Here is a 16,201-nt window from a genome sequence, read left to right on the forward strand (position 1 = left end):
CCCCCTCTCCCCTACCTACGCCCCTGGGAGATGAGCAAGTGCAGAAGCACACATTTTTTAGACCTACTGCTAATGTTGGCCACCATTCATGGATCCATTTTCCTGACCTAGAAACCCCCCTGCATTGCATTAAAGACTCTGAATCCATGTTGAAAAAGCAAAGCCAGTAAAAACTAGGTCAGTGATTTTAATATTTTTCATTCATCCCGATTATGTTGCTAAATGGATGTTAGAACTGCAAGCATTGATAATTCATAACGGGACGCTTTAAGGCTAAACGGTAGATTAAGGCCTCAAACTTACATTTTCTGTTTTGCTGCTCTAAATAGTTTTAGACGACTTCAGGGGCTTTTTCAGATGGTGACTTTACCGCAACCTTACTTTGGGAGGGTGGGTGTGCGTTCACATATCGGCCAGATTTACCCCAATGTCCTCGAAATCTCTGCTATTTCAGAGAGTGCTTCACACATGATTCGGGTTTTCCCCTCCGTGTTGGAACCTAGCCCAATTTATGTCCTTTATATTTTTTCAGCCCGGGGTGAAAAAATCCTCTTTTTGCATCAGAGTATCTGTTATGCCCTGAACTCACAGTAAAGCCTCATGGTAAACCTGAGGTAAAGTCTGCTATCTGAAAAGCCTCCAGGCAGTTATCCGCACATGGCTTTATGCTGTGGGGTAAATGTTGAGCGAAGCCACTTCGAATCACACTCACGGCATTGTGGGAAGCAGCCCCTCCCCTCTGCACTCTGGTTTTGTTTTGATGCAAGTTCACATGTTTTCCTTGTAGCCAATGGGGGGCGGGGAAGAGAGAGAGTACTAAAGAGCTACATCTGCATTTCTAAAGAAAAGCATCCTTCTCATCATACTAATGATTCTATGTCAGTGCCTCTCCCTATTTGCTCCAGCATTTTCAGAAAAAGTAGCTTAAAACCGGCATTTTAAAAACCTGGAAATACTTCGAGATAAGCTAGAATTCTCTCTAGAGAGCCAGCGTGGTGTAGTGGTTAGAGTGCTGGACTAGAACCGGGGAGACTCGAGTTCAAACCCCCATTCAGCCATGAAACTAACTTGGTGACTCTGGGCCAGTCACTTCTCTCTCAGCCTAACCTACTTCACAGGGTTGTTGTGAAAGAGAAACTCAAGTATGTAGTACACCGCTCTGGGCTCCTTGGAGGAAGAGCAGGATATAAAATGTAAAATAAATCATCATCATCATCATCATCATCATCATCATCACAAAGCCCGACTTGCGTGTGAAGTGGGTCCAAGGATCTCGAAGGGACTTCAGGGTAAGTTTGGCTGATGCGTCCCTCCGAAGGAGATTCGGGACAGAAGCCCTGTCTGTAAAGCCTCCAGCAGATTTCCCTTTCCCTTTTGAGTTTTCTAGCTTATCATTCGTAGTTTGGAGAGGAGCCACTCCATAGCAAACCCTGAACTCAATGCCTAGTTTGCTTCTATGTTCAGGGATCCGAGTTTTCACCAGAGGGGAAAGAAGTAAACTGCTCCTGGCACAAAGAACAGCTCCTGACCTGGGGCTTTTGCAGTTCCGAGAGAAATGCTGTGACTTGTGGAGCATAGGCAGCTGCCTTCTACCAAGTCAGACCCACCTTGGTCTTTCTAGCTCAGGACTCTACACTGACTGGCTGCAGCACTCTCCAGGGTTTCAGGCAGGAGTCTCTCCCAGCCTTACCTGCAGATGTTAGCACCACAAGCTCTAACAGCTCTATCTATCTAATTTATATACCACTTGATATGTTATACATAGGCGGTGTACACAGCTTAAAATATAAGCATAGACAGGATAAAACTTTAAAAACAATTTTACAAACTAAAACAAGCAGTTTAAAGTTAATTAATTAACTAAAAGCCCGAGGAAACAGTTGTGTCTTAAGGGTCTCTTTAAAAGCAGCCAGAGATGAAGAAGCTCTTATTTTGGCAGGGTGCACATTCCAGAGCACTGCGCATCATGTCAGTCATTGGCACTATGGTGCAAACATCCCCCACATAAGCAGCAATGGGCGATTTCATCCTTCTTTTGCCTGCAGGGCAGTTTGTTTAAACATAAGAACATAAGGACATAAGAAGAGCCCTGCTAGATCAGGCCCAAGGAAGCCCATCTAGTTCAGCATCCTTTTTCACCCAGTGGCCCACCAGATACCGCTGGAAGCCTACAGGCAGGAGTTGAGGACATGCCCTCTCTCCTGCTGTTACTCCCCTGCAACTGGTACTCAGAGGTATCCTGCCTCTAAGGCTGGAGGTGGCCCATAGCCCTCTGACTAGTAGCCGTTGATAGATCTCTCCTCCATGAAGTGATCCAAACAAAATCACTGTCATTCCTTAAGGCTGCAGTATCCATAGGGAAGGAGGCACTTAAATTAGAAGGGAACCTACCCACCCCCATGCTCATTTAGAAAGTAGCTGCCAACCAATTTTCTGATGTGGAACAAACTGATGTGGAGTTGTTGTACACCACCCAGAGCCTCTGGATGGGCGGTTTATAAATGTAATCAATCAATCAATCAATCAATCAATCTGTGAAAATCCAGCTACATCCTCCATGGCCCAGGAGAACCTCACATGGTCCTGAAGTGATCAGACCTGCCAACTGCTAAAAAATATCCTCCTCCTGTCTGGCCTGGCAGCTCAAGAAAGAGGCACCCCTTTCCTAAGATGGCCAGATAGGCTTCCTTCCTAGCTCCAATCTGTTCTGAAGAGCCTGGCTCTCCAAAGCAGTGCTTCAAAGATGGGGATTGGAAATCTGTTCTCAGGATATCAGCCTGGCCACCATGGTCTTCTAGGGTAAGATGGAGATGGAAGAAATTGTGGTGCGGCCACTGCCCAGTAAGACTTGGAAGCAGCAGTGTGGTTGTAGAGAACTGATGGTAATACAACTAGCCTTGCCATGTTTATCCCCATGGTAGTAAACGGGAGAAAGTGCAGTGATGCTGGTAGCACCACCGCCAGTTTTCACTTCTCAATTCTCCCCTCCATCTTCCTTCCACCACCACTCCTTCCCCCAGCTCTTCTTCCTCTCTGTATTCCCTTTGGCTGTGGGTGACAGTTGTTGGGTTTATGTGTTGTGGTTTCTTTCTCATTGTGGGCAGCTGTATTTTTAACTGTTGTTTGGAGCATTAGTTGTGCAGTTTCTTAGATGGCCAGCAGATGTCACTGATTGAGAGGTGCATGGTGGGGGTAGGAATCTGTAACAAGACAGTGGGCTTTCTCTAGGGCTGGGCTAAGGTTACCAACGGACCTTTTTCAGTAATTTCACATAGGTGCTTGCGCCTCCCTCCTGAGTTTTTAGGTGCTTCTATAAGACCTGCCTGTTTGTGAAGGCTGCTTGGTGGGAGAGGAGGCTTGGTGGATGCATATTTTCGCTGTTGTTTTGGTTTTGTAATTAAAGGTTTGTAATTATAGTTTTACTAGGTATTAATGTAGTCTTCAAATTATGATGTACATTGTCTTGAGCATTAGGAATGGCAGGTGCCATAGCTCCTACATGAGCCAGAGGAGGAGGGGGAGTTCACTGGGGTGAATCCTTGGCTGTGAGGGATTCACAGTAGGCTGCCACCAGTGGTGCTCTTTGGACTGGATTTCCGGGATGAAGTCTGTTCTTCAACACGGGGGGAGGGGGGGGCTCCAGGGGATCTCCAAATTGCTCCTGGGGAACCTCTGCTTGCGACCCACCCACTCCGCCTGCTGCACCCACCATGCTCATCTGGTCACACATCTGCGACACTTGTGCGTCGCACTGTGCAGGCATGAGCATTGTAAGTGGCCCAGTGGCCACAGACGGGCCCACTTGACTCTCAGCCTCCCTGCTGCACATAACAAGAGATCAGCGGGTGAGCATACTGGCGGTGCTCCCCCAAGCTAACAGTGTGCACCACCACCAGTGCCCGCCTCCCCTCAGCAGCCCGCACCGTGCTGATGTCACACACAGGCTGCTGGGGGAAGCACCACCAGTGCGGAAGGAGCAGGGATGGACCTGCTCTCTTGCATGCTAAAGGGGCTGCCTAAGCCCTCAATTCTAAAGGGTTTGTGGTGCTGTGATTCAGAAGCCGAATAGGCCTGGGACTAAGGCCAACCCAAAGTGAAGAACAGCACAATTCACCAACAAGGGTTTATGGTTAGCTTAATAGAAAAACAGGAATATGCAATAAGAACAATTGTCTCTTCAGGAAGCAGTTTGTAAGAGAGAGGTGTTTTCACCAACCAGGCAACTTTGAGCCAAGCAACACCATCAAGGAGAATATAACTCCCCACACGGCCCTACCGGATGCATGGCCAGAATGCAGCCTGCAGGCAGCAGGGCTCTTGTTGTTAACACCAGGGCAGGCCAGGACGGGGGAGAGAGAGAGAAGCCGCGGGAGCTGCCAGGAACCAGAGGCAGCTGTGCCTCGTTTGGTGCCCGGCCTGCCTGCCTGGCTCCTTAAGATCTGCCAACAACACATCTGCCAGGGTGCTTTCCTGCTGCCCCTGAAAATAAACAGACATCACAGGAACGCCAAAGGCTCCGGACTGGTCCTCGCAAGGACACAGCTGCCCCCCTAAAAGGCTGGGCTAGAACTCCCCACCACTTGGGGAGCGCCCAGCAATACACTCTTCTGGGCCTATTCCTTGGGGTCAGAGAGGGGGCTTAAAAGAAGCCTCCTCCCACACCTCTGCGCCGAACTGCAGCCTACTTCCTTGAGCGGCGGGGTTGATTTAGATGCTGTTTTGGCGGCGGCGGGGAGAGGCTGAGGCTGTAATCTGTAGAGGTTGCCATGGCAGCGAGGAGCCACAAACGGCTCCAGGCGGCCTGTAAAACATGCCAGCTACCGAGGCACAGCCCTGCAGGAGACGGCTGCTGCTGCTGCTGCTGCTCCGCTTGGGAACCTGCATTCTTTCCTGGGCTTTCAAAGGTGCAGCCATCCTCACTGCAGCAAAACAAGTGAGGGAAAGGGAAGCCCGGAGGCCTCTTTGCATTTCTGCTTTTGTTTATGGCAGGACTGGGGGGGGGGGCCCTTCTTCCCCTTGGGGAACACCCCACAGGAGCAACTTGCCCTTCGAGAGCAAAAGCCTGGTGTCAACGGCAGCCGTGAGGAGCAGACCGGGCCTGGTGTAAAGACTGAGTGCTACCGACTTGGGGAGTAGGAGTAAATCCAAGAGGCTGCAGCCCTTCCCCCTGGAGGATTTTCACACATGGCTCCGGGGCGCAGCAAGGTTGGCGTGGGCCCAGAGACAAGATTTTAAAATGCCTCCCCCCCACTGAAGCTCAGCTCATGAAGTCAAGAAATCTTAAATGAGGCTGAAGAGTGGAAACAAAAAGCATAAAAAATACTAAAAAAGCATAAAAAAACAAAAAGCACAAAAAATAGTGGAAACATAGAGCACAAAAAAATAGTGGGAACAAAAAGCTCCTATGTGACACAATAGAACATCATCCTAAATTATTTTTTTAAAGGTTTTGTAAGTTGTGGACGATGCAAGTCATTTGAGGGTACTAGAGAAAGACATGCTCTTCTGGTAGCTCCGTTCTTAATGCTTACATCAATTTCGGAGGATGAATAAAACTGAAGGAAGCCCGGGCAAGTGCGTGGCTGGGGAAGTCAGTCATGTGACTTGCTTCGGGGGGGGGCAAAGGCAGTAGGCCCCCAGACAACTGTCTCCCCTTGCCCAATTATAGTTACGCCCCTTGCATGGCTCTGTGCCTCAGGGTATCTGAACCTCCATTAACACCTTCGGAGAAAGCAGAAGCCCCGGAGGTTTTTTTTTTCAAAAGCTGCTGGAAATAGAGGATTTTTTTTTACCCCGGACATAACTTGGACTAAGCCAGGATTCGCAGCCTCCCTTCGGAGAAAAACAAAGCCCTGTCTGTCCTGGTCCCTGATAGCCCGCAAGGAGGTCGGAATAAATCTAGCAAATATGTGGGCTGGCACATTCCAATCAGGAATGGATTCTGGGGAAAGCCCTGTCTGTAAAACCTCCTGCTAACCAATGTTGGTTTTTGCATCACACTACCCTATTACATTTCAATGGGACTATGTGCAGGAGAAAGCCCTGGTGGATTGGGCCCTGAGGGTCAGGTCTGCCTGTCTCTCACTCCACCACGTTTTATGGGGCCATCTGTCTCACATTGCTTTGCAGCAGGAGTGCTTCTGAGGGGCAAACATGAGGGAAGAGAGAAATAAATAAATAAAAACAAAAACCAGGGGTGGGGTGGGGGGGAAGAAACCCAAAGATGCAATTCTTTATTCAGTGATGAAACCTCTTGTGTTTCAAGCTACAGAGAGCTCTGCTTCAGAAGCAACTAAACAAGCAATTGACATATATCCCAAGACTTTGTTATGTAAATAATGAAGTTTTGGGATAATTTTTTCTATAATTGTCTTCCAAACTTGAAATGCATCAGGCAAGCAAGAAGTTTAATGACTGAATAAATAATTATTTATTATTTATTATTTATATCACATCTTTAGGATCCCCCCCACTACACACTTTTCTGCTTCTGAGGCTGAACTAGTTGTGCCAAGAGTTATAGTCCCATGATTACAACTCTTGGCAACTTTATGCTTTTGAAAAAGCAGTTATGGGGAGCTTTGAGTTGGGACCACAGTGTGAGGGTCAGGCTGAGGGTGATTCCCGTGCTGATTCCCCCACTAACATTACTGTCCTAAAGCTGCTATGAGCTGCAGAAGCAAAATCTCACAGACACAATTTTTTCAGTCAATTCCAACTCAGGGCTGCAGAACGGAGAGAAAAGTTAAACTCCTCTCTTCCCGCTCCATGCCTGGGTTGGTCCTGATCCAAATCCAGGACTCCTGTGGCTGGTTTTTTGATAAAGGACAAGACATCATGAGTTCTGGTTGTGGAACTCTCATGACAGGGTCTAGCTTTTGGCCATTGTGGCTGGGGGATGATAGGAGTTGTAGTCCAACAACTTCTGGGGATCCAAGGATGAGACTCTTTGGGATGTGGCTTATTTAAATCATAATAACATAAGAGCAGCTCTGTTGGATCATGCCCAAGGCTTATATAGTCCAGCACCCTGTTTTACACAGTGGCCCACCAGATGCCTCTGGGAAGTCCATAGGCAAGAGGAGGGAATGCCCATAGGCAAGAGGAGGGAATGCCCTCTCTCCTGCTGATGCGCCCCTGCAACTGGTATTTAGAGGCATTTTGTTTCTGGGGCTGGAGGTGGCCTATAGCCCAGACCAGTAGCCATTGATAAACCTATCCTCCATGAATTTGTCCAAGCCCTTTTTAAAGCCATCCAAGCTTGTGGCCATCATCACATCTTGTGGCAGATAATTCCATTTAAGTAAACCCTTCCCCAGGAATGACCATGCAGTCAGATCCAAACACTTCTTCTGCGTGATCCCCACTGCACATTAAGGTCATCTGAGGAAGTTCGTCTCCAGTTACCACCAGCTTGTCTGGTGGCAACTCGGAGGTGGGCCTTCTCTATAGCTGCTCCGGGGCTGTGGAATGTGCTCCCTGCGGAAATCCGCAATTTGAATTCTCTATTAGCCTTCAGGAGAGCCCTTAAAATGTATTTGTTTGGCCTGGCTTTCCAGAGTTTTTAAATCTGTTTTAATATTCTAACCTGATTTGGGGGCTTTTAATCACTGTAATTGTTTAATTGTTGTTTTAAAATGTTTTTAAATTGTTAATTGTTGTTATATTGTTTTTAATTTGTTTTTAGCTCTTTATTGTTTTAGTGGTTTGTTTTAATTGTAAACTGCCCTGAGCCATTTTGGAAGGGCGGTACATAAATCAAATAAATAAATCAAATAAATAAATAATACATATAAATAAATTCCCTGACATGTCTAGCTAAACTGGTCCTTATCCTTTCTACTTACTTACTTCCAGGTAAGGAACTCCCAGATGATTCTCAGCTCAAGGCTGTTAGTCTCCCTTTTTCTTGAAGTAGTTGCTGATCTCACTCAGGGGCCTCTAGGGAAGAACTGAACTCTCACACACCTCTCCCCTACTTCTCTATAGGCTGTTGTCCAGTAAACCCTCCCCCTCACTCTGGAGTCGGCCACAGGGATTTAATTCTCCTGCGATTTCTTCCTTATTTTGAGAAGCCCACCCTCCACTCTAATTGAGGCCTAGCCCTCCCTCAAGCCTGTCTATTACTACACTCCCTCATCATCTAGTGGTCCAACCACCTCCCTGGCAGGTTTCCTGCTTCTGGTGTATTTAAATAAGTTTTTGTTATTCCCCTTGATGGTTTTAGCTAAATGTTCCTCAAACTCCCTTTTCACGTCCCTGATTGTCTCCTTGCATTTCTTTTGCCAGAGTTTGTGTCCCTTTCTGTTCTCTTCCTCCTCCCATTTCTGAAGGAATTCTTCCCCTTTATGGCTTCCTTGACTTTACTTGTTAGCCATGCTGGCTTCCTCCCAGTCTTGGTGGTACCTTTCCTCCTTTTTGCTTTACATTCTAGGGATGTGCGAATCAATTTGGGTACAAAATGATCTGTACCCGAATCTAGCTGATTTGGGTGATTTGTAGACAGATCAAATCGCCCCTGCACTCAATTGCCCAGATTTGGGTACAAAACAAATTGCCCAGATTCAGACCCGAAAACAATTGGAGATTCGGAACTCCACTTTGTGGCCACAGTGGGTTGGGTGGGATGGTAGTGCCCAATGGGTGGAAGGAAGCTACCACCCAAATTTCAAAGAAATTGAGCAAAGGGGTGATTTTTAACAGATTTTTGAAGTTTGCACGTCTTTAAGCTTTTTCCTATAGGGAGTAATGGGAACTTCAGCAGCCCCATAACTCCACATGGGGGGCACTAGGGTGGCCCAGAGTGGGTTGTGGTGTAGTGTACGTGGGGTGCCAACCCCCCCCCCAAACCACAAGCCCGTGGGGTACTGGGTTTTGGTGTTATTTGCAATTTTTGAGGTGCTCTGGGAGTGGATTCTTTGGTGCAAAATGATAATGGATTCTCTGGTCATTCATCATTTTGCACCAAAGATGATGAATGAACAAAGATGAACAAAGATGAACAAAGATGTTCATTCATCATCTTTGGTGCAAAATGACGAATGAACAAAGAATCCACTATCATTGTTCATCTTTGTGGGGTGGGGGGTGGGGAATCAATTCGTGCACATCCCTAATACGTTCCAAGTGGGCTTCTAGTATTGTGATTTTAAATAAACTCCATGAAAATCATGAGTGCTACAATGGCAGGAGAGGCATCCAATCAGACTTGTAGATTTTGAAGCTAGGCATCTGTTAGAGCTGCCCTAAGAGGGAGGCCCCCTGACACAGGTTCCAGGCCTTAGCTAAGGGGCTGCTCCTGGCAGCTGGGTTCTGAGCGCCAGAGGGCAGGGGAAGGAGCCAGCTGTCTGTCCAAGTGGTCAGAAGCAGGAGCCTGTTCCGAAACAGGCAGGACTCAATATCCCAGGCAGCGATCAGGACTGGGAAGAGGCACTTAGGCAGAGTCCTCATGGACAAGAGTGGTTCGCTTCCCACTTTAATTCAGGAAGAAGCAGCCTCAGCTATTAGACCTTTGGGGAGCACCACACTCATTGTGTGAAAACTGGCTGGTGTGGGCAGAGCAAGTCACTCCAAATTCAATTCCAATGTACCTGGAGAAAGTTAGTGGCTTGTTTTGGCAAAGCTTGTTAGAACTATAAAACTAATCTATGGAATTCTCTGCCACGGGATGTGGTGATGGCCACTAGCTTGGATGGCCTTAAAAGGGGCTTAGACAACTTCATGGAGGGCAGGTCTATCAACAGCTCCTAGTCTGGTGGCTGTGGGCCATCTCCAGCCTCAGAGGCACGATGCTTCTCAATCCCAGTTGCAGGGGACCAACAGCAGGAGTGAGGGCATGCACATACCTCTTGCCTGTGGGCTCCCCAGAGGCATCTGGTGGGCCACTGTGTGAAAGAGGATGCTGGACTAGACAGGCCTTGGTCCTGATCCAACAGGGCTGCTCTTATATTCTTAAACATATGCACACTCATGCACACGCACACACACTTCATTGTGTAGCACAAGCAGGCCAGCCTTGACTTTCAGGGTACTTCAGAACACTTCAGAAACCCGTGCTAGTTCTCTTGTGACACAGTTAGCAGCCGCCAGCAACATCCTTTGATACAATCAAATTGCCCATTACCTCCCCAGGAAGAACAAGGGCTCTCCTTATTATCTTCAGTAGAATGAACAAAGGGGGGAAGGGGGTTGATAAGTGGCCTCTAGACTAAAGTGGTCCTTGTGGGAGAGCCCAGAGATGGATGGATTCTGCAGGACGTGATGATGCTTTTATGCAAGTCAGAAACAAGAGAAGCAAGCAGGACAGGGGGAGTCCCAAAAAAAAGGCCCCTCTTGCCTCCGTCCTGCAAGGAGCATTTTGCAGCCTGCTTAGCTTTGAAATTGGGAGTTGTAGTCCAACAACATCTGGGGACCCAAGGATGAGAACCGTTGGGACGTTGCTTATTTTAAGTCATGAGGAATACGATGGCAGAAGAGGCATCCAATCAGACACTAGATTTCGGAACTAGGTGAAAAGATATGGGAGGAAAGCTGGTCTTGTGGTAGCAAGCAGGACTTGTCCCCTTAGCTAAGCAGGGTCCGCCTTGGTTGCATATGAAAGGGGGACTAGAAGTGTGAGCACTGCAAGATCTTCCCCTCAGGGGATGGAGCCACTCTGGGAAGAGCATCTAGGTTCCAGATTCCATCCCTGGCAGCCTCTCCAAGGTAGGGCTGAGAGAGATTCCTGCCTGCAACCTTGGAGAAGCCGCTGCCAGTCTGTGAAGACAATACTGAGCTAGATGGACCGATGGTCTATCTATGGCAGCTTCCTTTGTTCCTAACATCCAGACTAATGAAGTGTGCACAATATTGGAGAGGGGCAATTTTCATCAATCTCCCCTTTGCTCGGAAGTCAACTGTGACTCTTTAAAATGTGGGTAGTACCTCTGCTAGTAGCATTACCCCTGCTGAGCAAAGAGGCACCTTTTAAAGAGGTGATTTTGCAGAGGGAGAGCAACTGGCCCTGTCTAACCCAGCACAGCATCCCTCCAGGGGCTGTTGCTGGTATCTACCTTGTGTTTCTTTTTAGATTAGGGACAGGGAACCATCTTTATTTATTTATTTATTTATTTATGTATTCTTTCTTTTTCTATGTAAACTGCTTTGAGAACTTTGGTTGAAGAGTGGTATATAAATATTTATAGGAGTAGTTGTAGTGGCCGTCGTCCTTGTGGGTCGTGCAGCCCTCAGAGACATATTTGCACCAGGCACAGTAGGCTTCAGAGCAAAGGGAATACTGACAAAGTTTGCCCCTCCCCATTAGGACCAGAACAGAATTACAGCATTAGCGGCGCAAATGTTCTGTTAGCCTGGATGGCAGGCAGTGTCTGAACAGGGCTTGGGTGAAGGACTGTACATACATACATTTAAAAAGCAAACCTAGGTACAGGCCCCTCCCCCCACCCAATGCAGGGCACAGATAAGAAGCATCCCACTGTACTTGCATTAATCATGTCATGCAAATGGTATGTTCATAAGATCTGCATGTGTGTACACTGAACATGGAGGTCCTATCTATCTATCTATCTATCTATCTATCTATCTATCTATCTATCCATCCATCCATCCATCCATCCCACCCCTCCAGTGCAGTGCTGCTTGGGGCAGCTATGTGTGAATAGGGTGTGAGGGGAGCCATAGTGCAACCACACCTGAGCCCCCAAGGTTAAGCCCTGGGCGACTTGCTCAGAATGAGGGGTTGACTGGCGCAGCCTGTGGCTTCCTCAGTCGTGTGGGCTGAAGGGTTGCAGATCCGCTCTGGTCATTAGGAGGCTTCAGCCTTGCAGCACAGCAGAGACAGGCTGATAACACTGTCTGCCTGGGAACTCCCTTGGTGGCCGCACAGGGAAGCAGCTGCTTGTCGAGTCTGGCGCTGAAGGCCGGGAAATTCAGGACCAACAGAAGGAAGGGCTTTTCCACACAGTCCAGAACTAATTCTCTGCCACGGGATGTGGCAATGGCCACTAGCTTGGATGGCTTTAAAAGGGGCTGGGACAAATTCATGGAGGGCAGGTCCATCAATGGCTACTAGTCTGAGAGGCAAAAATGCCTCTGAGTTACCAGCTGCAGGGGAGCAACAGCAGGAGAGAGGATATGCCCTCACATCTTGCCTGTGGGCCTCTCAGAGGCAGCAGCGGGTGGGCAAGTGTGTGAAACAGGATGCTGGACTAAATAGGCCTCGGGCCTGATCCAGCAGGGCTGTTCTTATGAGCCCACTGCTAGGATCTTCACTTTGAGACTTCTGGAGCCTTCCACTCACGTGCCTGGAGGTCTCCTGTGGCAACAGGACAAGACTGACCTCCTTTCCTGTGCCTGGAAACCTCTGCGGCAACCTGGAGTCAATGATGTCCTACTGCCTCGGAGGCGTGGAAGCATGGCATCCCCATCTCCCTTCTGTTCTCAGAGCTTGGGTCCATTCCTTGGCCTTTGTGCACATTTATGTGGGGCGTGGATTCTCACACGGGGCGCATGGTGCCATCTCCCCCTGTGGCGGGGGTTGGCCATTTCCTGGTTCCGTGGAGGATCTGCTGGGCTGCGGTGCCTCTGTGCAACCTCTGCAGATATCGCCTCTCCGTTTTCAAATTTATTTCCAAGACAGGAGATTCCACAATCTCCCTGGGCAATTTTTTTAAATTAAACATATAACAGGAGATTCGAGGAGCTACAACAAATAGCTAACTGCAACGGCTCGGATTTCAAGGGAGGGAGACCATCAGCATGTCTTGCTCAAAGATAAACTCCTCTGTTAATTAAATACTGCACCTTTGAATGTTGCTAGAGAGCCATGATTACAGATTTCAAGTTGGGTGCATTTGACATCAGAGGAAGCATACCAAGATTCGCCATTTAAGGTGGTGCTTTTTATTTTTAGCTAATTTGGTTGCCATGGCAGCAACAAAATTTCAGCACCAGGATGCAAGATGCAACTAACTTTTTTTTGCCTCCTACTTAATGTATCCCAAAGCCCTACTGTGAAGCAGATTGTACAGAAGAATTAGACTGAAGACAGCCTGTACACTCCCCACCTACAGAATAACACGCTGACCCACTTTTCCTGTATTCATTTCATTCAGTCCACTTTCTGCAGAGCTTCAGGGCCAACCAGATGGAAACAGTGGGAGGTGGAAGCCTGGTTCAAAACCACCCCGAGGTTCCTTCTGTGCTTCTATGATGGAAGCAGGATTCTGAGTGAGGCAGCTCAGCGGCCCAAATGTTCGTGGTGATCTCTTTGGGTCCATTTTCAGTTATGTCCCTGGATGGCACCAGCAGTTTGGGCCAGCCCTAGGATTCTGGGCACCCGGGACCAGTTCTGACTTTGGCGCTTCCCCCAGCGGAGAAGTTCAGAGCACCATCAGCTTTCACCTGTGCTGTGCAGGCTGCTTATTTGGGCGGGGGGGGGAGGGAGGGATAAATTACTAGCCTGCGCTGGTTTGAGGATCCAGTGGGAGAGAGTTCCCAGCCTATTGTGGGGGCAAAACCTGAGCACTTCAGAGGGGACAAGATGCTGCTGTTCATTTGGAAATCCAGTCTGAGACCATTTCTTCTTGGAAATGAATGCTGAGGTCGGCAATTCATATTCCAGAGAGGGAGTACAGTTTATGAGATGAGCTATTTAATCGAATCAGATTAGATCAGGGGCTGAGGTGCAATGAGCAAAGCAGGCTGTGTATTCTGGGGTGCAGAGTATGCAGGCCCTTTGGGGAGAAGGGGGCAGGACTGCATCTTGCATGCCTGCACCACTTCAGGGGTACATCTAATTAATTAATTAATTGGATTTCTAGACCACCTGATATAGAAATCTCTAGGCAGTGTACAAATTAAAACATAATATAAAAGATAAAACATTTTAAATTCATAAAACAGATAAAAATCACAATAAAAACACATTAAAATAAACAAACAGAGAAGGAGAGGCTCTTAGTTCAGCAGGGAAGGTGTTCAAAAGCCCTGGGGCAGCCACAGAGAAGGCCTGGTCCCGAGTTGCTACTAAACAAGTTGGCGGCAACTGAAACCAGACCTCTCATAAGAACATCAGAACAGCCCTGCTGGATCAGACCCAAGGAGGCCCATCTAGTCCAGCATCCTGTTTCGCACAGTGGCCCACCAGATGATCTTAAGAGGTGGCAGGGTTCACGACAGAGAAGGTGCTCTCTTAAATACCTTAGACCTAAGCCATTAAGAGCTGTATAGGTAATAACCAGCACTTTGTATTTCGTTGGGAAACATATCGGCAGCCAGTGCAGTTCTTTTAGAACCAGTGTTATGTGGTCCCTTTGTGTTGTCCCAGAGACCAATCTGGCTGCCGCATTCTGTACCAATTGTAATTTCCGGACTACGTACAAAGGCAGCCCCACGTAGAGCGCATTGCAGCAATCAAGCCTAGAGGTAATCAGCACATGTACTTGTTGGAGATGAACTTCCAGTGCATCGACCTTCTGCACCAACTGTCCTAATGACCACTAGGGGCATTGGGAGTAGAGACAGTGAGTCAGGGTCTCCCTATCTGTCCCTACTCTATGACCCCTGAACTACTCTGCAGCACTTCCTGTGCTGAGTCACAATCCTTCCTTTGTTTCCTCCTAGAGAGCAGATGGAAACCTCTCTCTCTCTCTCTCTACCTATCCATTATGTAGTCCTTTAGATTAGAGATAGGTCTTTCCCATCTAAGTGTATTTAACCAATAAACATTGAGTATTCAGTTCTACAAGGATCTCCATGTGTTTTCTCTAAATAGCTGCAATATCCAAACCATCCTCTACTACCTACTCTGTATCTGGAGTGTGTGCTCATTCCTTAGTGCTCTGCTGTTTTACCTACTGTGGGTAAAAATTAACAACCTCTAACAGTACTACCGTTTTAAGGTCATTTGTCTCCAGAAATGGACATATCTGGCGTATCAGCCAAAGCTGATAAAAAAGCACTCCTGGCCATGGCCCCAACCTGAGAAACCAGGGAGAGTTTGGGATCCAGGAGCACTCCCAGACTATGGACCTGATCTTTGGCGGGGGGGGGGGACCCCATCTAGAACAGGCAAATCTAAACCATCTCTTGAATCCCAACCCCCTACAGACAGTACCTCCATCTTGTTTGGATTCAACCTTAGCCTATTATCCCTCATCCAGCCCATTATCGCCTCCAGGCAGGCACTTAGTGGGGGTCATGCCATTTCCTGCTGAAGTTGGAATAGAGAAATAGATCTAGGTGTCACCAGCATATTGATAGCATCCCAGATCAAACTTCCTGACGATCTCTCCCAGCGGTTTCATGCAGACATTAAAAAGCATTGGAGACAGTACTACATTACACGAAAGAGAGAAAGGACAACTGGCAGTGCTATATTCTGGCACTGTTAATGCACCACCCCACAAGAACTGGAGCCCTAGGCAACAGCCCAGGTCTGCCCAGTGGATGGCCTGACCCTGCCTACTGTAAGAAACTCTGCTTCTTTCCCAGCCACCACAATTTGAATGTACAAAGTGGTCTTATGCCGAGACTATTGGTCAGTCTGGCCCAGTACTGTCTACTCTGACTGGCAGCAACTCTCAGGCCAGGCTCTTTCCCAGCCCTGCTGCTGCCGGAGCTCTCTTGACCTGGATGCTGAATGCAGCCCTCCCAGGCAGTGAGGTGAGGGGATCACCTCAGGCAGCAGCAGACTATTGGGGGCCCAGCAGGGCAGCAAGAGGCTCTGCTGCCCCCCTCTGCTTTTTACAAGGAGAGAAGAGGGGGAGGAGGGCGTGTGCATCGGGAAAGGCTTTGGGTGCCCTGCCTCGGCTGGTGCACAGAGGCCTTGAGCAAAGCAGGAAGGGGCCCTACCCCTGAGCCGGGGTTTCTCTACCGTCTTCTTCTGCTGTTTCCCCTCTCTGGATAGATATCCCCGCTCTGAGAGCAATGGGTTATGGCTCTCCCGTTATCCTGTGCCCAGTTTTAAACCAGGGGTGGATAGAAAGCAGGTGCCAGGAAGAGCTGCAGCTTCCGTGCACGGCTGATCGGCCCAGGAAGACCGGAAGCAGCCTTCTAGGGAGTCAGACCCTTGGTCCGTCCAGCTCAGTCGTGTCTGCCCTCCCTGAGTGGCAGCAGAAGGCACTCTCCCGGGTTCCAGGCAGGAGTCCCTCCCAGCCCGACTCGGAGATGCAGCCAGGGGCTGATCCTGGGTGGGCTGCTG

Source organism: Hemicordylus capensis, chromosome 1 (genome assembly GCF_027244095.1).
Source record: "Hemicordylus capensis ecotype Gifberg chromosome 1, rHemCap1.1.pri, whole genome shotgun sequence".
Taxonomy (NCBI): domain Eukaryota; kingdom Metazoa; phylum Chordata; class Lepidosauria; order Squamata; family Cordylidae; genus Hemicordylus; species Hemicordylus capensis.